Source organism: Drosophila bipectinata, unplaced genomic scaffold (assembly GCF_030179905.1).
Source record: "Drosophila bipectinata strain 14024-0381.07 unplaced genomic scaffold, DbipHiC1v2 scaffold_244, whole genome shotgun sequence".
NCBI lineage: Eukaryota > Metazoa > Arthropoda > Insecta > Diptera > Drosophilidae > Drosophila > Drosophila bipectinata.
Window position 1 is genome coordinate 1 of NW_027222892.1, and position 4,613 is coordinate 4,613.

Below are 4,613 nucleotides of genomic sequence, written 5' to 3' on the forward strand. Positions count from 1 at the left end.
AGTGGTGTACTTATTTGGAAAAACTTCGGAGCTAAAGATCTCCGGCTTTAACCAAGTTTCTGTAAAGACTATAATATGGGATGCAAAGAAAGAATTACCCGATAATAAGGTTATGCAGAAATACGATTTGTGACCAAAGAAATAAATAATGTTTTGGTTATGTATAGGGAATTAAATTCTTTTGACCACCTTTTAATAAAACCAAGGACTCCTTTAGCTTTATTAACCATTAAGGAAATATGGTCGGAAAATTTAAGTTTAATGTCTAATAGGACGCCGAGATCATTAACCTGAGTTAATTTCTCTAAGGCAATCCCATTAATAGAATACGTAGCTTGCAGAGGGCAAGAACGATAAAAAGACATATGCTTGCATTTTGATCCATTTAGTATTAGATCTTTAGCTAAACAACATTTTTGAAAGTTATCAAGGTCAGACCTAATACTGCATTGGGCAGAGATGGATTTGTACTGAAGACAAAGCTTTACATCATCTGCATACATAAGAACTAGAGAGTTCGTAAATAATAACGGGCTACCTTGGCTACCTTGAGGGACGCCAGATGTAGCACGGACGAGACGGGTCTGTATGTCTTTAAATAAGACTCTTTGTGTCCTTCTATCTAAGTCTAGATCCACATTAGCAAGTCTGTAGGAAATCCCAGCATATTCAGTTTACTCAACAGAAGTGAAAGATTGACTGAATCAAATGCTTTGCTAAAGTCTGCGTAAATAACATCAGTTTGAAAATTCTTTTCGAAAGCCATTGATGACATAGGATGTCAACTCCATGCTGACATGCTTACGTATCCTTGTAAACTGCTTTTCTCCCCCAACAGATTTGGCGGAAACCAAAGGGCAAGAAGCTTTTAGGGTGGCTTCTTGAGATCGGCCGCCAGAAAAACCCATCCCAATCGAGTTTTCTTTAACATGGTAAGGTCAGGGTGTAACTGAACTTGTTTAACCGATAATAGATTCAAGAAGACACTTAAATCGTCACTCCTTGAGGGCGGCTTGAGACTCCTCCAACTTTCCCGGCGAGGAGGTTAAAGCAGGGGCTAAGTCAAGAAAGCTAACTTTGGCCGGTGGTTAAGTTACCCTAGAGAATAAAAACAGATATATATCGCAAATACCAGATATAGTTGGCTGCTTACGAAAATTATGTAATATACATACAAAATATATTATTATATACAAAATATAAAACCAAAATAAAAGGGTTATATTGTAGCTATAGGATGTGATGGGATGTGATAAGCTTAAGGCATCCTTGTATACCGGTAGCTTTAAAACTGAAAGACAAGTTTGCGTAGAAACAGACAGACAGACGGACATTCTAATATCGACTAAGAAGATTATCCTGATTTAGAATATACAATATATACTTATAATATATTCAGTAACAGGGGGACCTTTACTGTGTAGCACACTTTTGAGCGTATCTCTGCAAGGGTTGAAAAATGTTAAAATTTCTCAAAGGATTACCCAAACCAACCCCTTGTTCTTTCATAATACATTGTAATACTTCTTTATTACTTATTAATAATAATTTTAGGGCTTAATTTAATAAAATTGTAATATCAAAAAATTTTTTTTCAGTCCACCTAGCCAGGATGCCTTGTTTCATATCCTCAACTCTATACTTTCTCAACATTTACAAAACCCTGCTCAGAAGTTTGATAAAAATGTTATAAAGTTATGCGAAAGCATGGTGACAACTGCTATAACATTACATATGAAAGTAGCATCTTCATTTCTACCTACTGCTATAAAGTTTCATTATAATTTTAATCTTCGAGACATAGCTAACATATTTACGGTAAGTACTACTTTATTTTTAAATTTAACAATCATAACAGTGAATTACTTCAGGGCGTTTTATATGCAAACAACGAAACTTGTCCGAATGCTAATCAAATGATACGACTGTGGATACACGAATGCTTTCGGGTATATGGCGACAAGCTTGTGGACTATACTGACATAAACAGCTTTAAAAAGATTGTTACGGATGTAGTACGAAAAGGAATTGAGGGTTTGAGTGAAGATATAGTGTATGCCCAACCTAATATTTACTGTCATTTTGCAAAAGGATTAACAGACATAAAATACATGCCAATATCTGGATGGGATCGGCTAAAATCTCTTTTAGATGAGGCGCAAGATCGCTATAATGATTATGTTGGCGCCATTAATCTTGTATTATTTGATGACGCTATGTCACATGTATGCCGAATCAGTCGCATACTTGAGTCCTCTAGGGGATATGCGTTACTTATTGGCGTTGGAGGCTCCGGGAAACAGTCATTAACTCGATTAGCTTCATTTATTTCATCACTAGATGTGTTCCAGATTCAGCTCACTAAGGACTATAGTGTGAATGACTTAAAGACCAACATAGCAACCTTATATATGAAAGCAGGAGTTAAGACAAGTGCATGCTGCTTTTTAATGACTGATTCCGAAGTGGCTCGAGAACAGTTTCTTGTATTGGTTAATGACCTCCTTGCCTCAGGTGACATTCACGAGCTGTTTCCCGATGATGAAGTAGAAAATATTGTTAATGCGGTGCGAAATGAGGTAAAACAGCTTGGGATAGTGGATAATCGTGAAAATTGTTGGAAATACTTTATTGAAAAAGTGCGAAGCTTACTTAAGGTAGTATTGTGTTTTTCACCAGTTGGAGCCACTCTTCGTGTACGTTCCAGAAAATTTCCAGCCCTGGTCAATTGCACAACCATTGATTGGTTTCACGAATGGCCCCAGCAGGCCCTTGAGTCAGTATCCTTGAGGTTTTTGTCCGAGATATCTGTTTTGCCCAAGGAATTAGCTTTTCCAGTATCCAATTTTATGGCATTTGTTCACAAAACTGTGAACGATATATCAAAGCTATACTTAGCTAACGCCAAGCGCTATAATTACACAACTCCAAAGTCGTTTTTGGAGTTAATTGCGCTCTATTCAAAATTGTTGCATGAGAAAGTAAAGGCAAATCTAGATCGTCGATTGCGTTTAGAAAACGGTCTTATAAAGTTGGCAAGTTGTACAAAAGAGGTAGATGCTTTGCAGGACGTACTTAAAGTACAGGAAGTTGAACTGAAAGTCAAAAATCAGGAAGCTGACAACCTCATTGTAGTTGTTGGCACTGAAAACGAGAAAGTATCTAAAGAAAGAGCATTTGCTTCTAAGGAAGAAAAAAATGTCCGCCAAATCGAGGAAGATGTAACTGCCAAAGCCAAGCTATGTGAAGAGGATTTTCTTAAAGCCCAACCTGCATTAATAGCTGCTCAAGAGGCACTTAACACATTAAATAAAAATAACTTAACTGAATTAAAGTCGTTCGGCTCGCCTCCTGATGCTGTAGTTAGTGTATGCGGTGCGGTTCTAGTTCTTTTTGCTAGTAAGGGTAAAATTCCAAAGGATCGAAGTTGGAAGGCTTGTAGGGTACTTATGGGTAACGTGGATAAATTTCTTGATAATCTAATAAATTATGACAAGAAGCACATTCATCCTGATATAATCAAAGCACTTCAGCCATATATATTAGATCCTGAATTTAGTCCAGAAAAAATATTAGCTAAATCATCGGCTGCAGCTGGCTTATGCTCTTGGGTTATAAACATAAATAGGTTTTATGATGTATACCTAATAGTTGAACCCAAAGAACGCGCTCTTATGGAGTCAGAGAAAGAACTTAAAGATGCTCGTGACAAACTAACGGCGCTTAATCAACGCCTAACGGAGCTAGAGGAGCAATTAAATGCTTTGCAGATGGAATATGATGAAGCCCTCGCAAAAAAACAGAAGTGCCAAGATGAAGCTGATAAGACAGCATTCACTATCGACATAGCAAACCGTTTAATCGGTGGTCTTGCAAATGAAAAAATTCGATGGATGGAATCTGTAAAGAGGTAAACTAACTGCGCTTAGGAAATTTTAAGAACAAAAATGCCCCGAAAAAACGTTTTTTCTATAAGTCAAGATTTTGGGGGTGTTAGATTTGTAAAAAAACACGGTTTTGTACTATATTGGACCTAATAAACAATTCGTATTAGGTCTCTTTAAAAGTTCCTCCAATTTTTTTTTGTATTGGTTGCCAAATACGGTTTAATTTATAGATTTTATAATATATTTTTAAAAAATTAATAACAATTAATACTTTTCCGAATTCTCAGTTTAACATCGGGAATACAACAACTTCCAGGAGATATACTTATGATTTCGTGCTTTATTTCTTACGTTGGATGTTTCACGCGTGCATACCGCCAGGAACTTCAAGACAAAATGTGGATGCCTGCATTCAAAAGTAGCCAGGTAAAAACTTTAAAATTAAAATATGACTTTTAATTAACTACTAGCTGACCCGGCAAACGTTGTTTGCAACCAAATGACTTTATAATTTCTGTACAAAATGCACTCAGTTCTAGACTTATGTATTATAAAGTCATCTGGAGCACTGTGAACCATGGGGGAATATAAAAATAACAAAAGGCAAACATTATTTTTAAGTTATCATTTGATCGTAATTCAGCAAGTCAATCTCTTAGTGCTATTGTTAGTCCATCTTATTATTCGTTATTATTATTTGCTCTTATTTTTTGTTAGTCCATCTTT

General features: G+C 36.1%; 1 long non-coding RNA gene across 1 annotated transcript; it reads left to right on the forward strand.

The window, feature by feature from the left end:
- Positions 1-1,592: 1,592 nt before the first annotated feature.
- On the forward strand, positions 1,593-4,313 carry LOC138927399 (uncharacterized). The gene is made up of 3 exons (XR_011443905.1): positions 1,593-1,818; positions 1,872-3,910; positions 4,175-4,313. It is a non-coding gene; the product is annotated as an uncharacterized lncRNA (long non-coding RNA).
- The last annotated feature ends 300 nt before the right edge of the window (positions 4,314-4,613 follow it).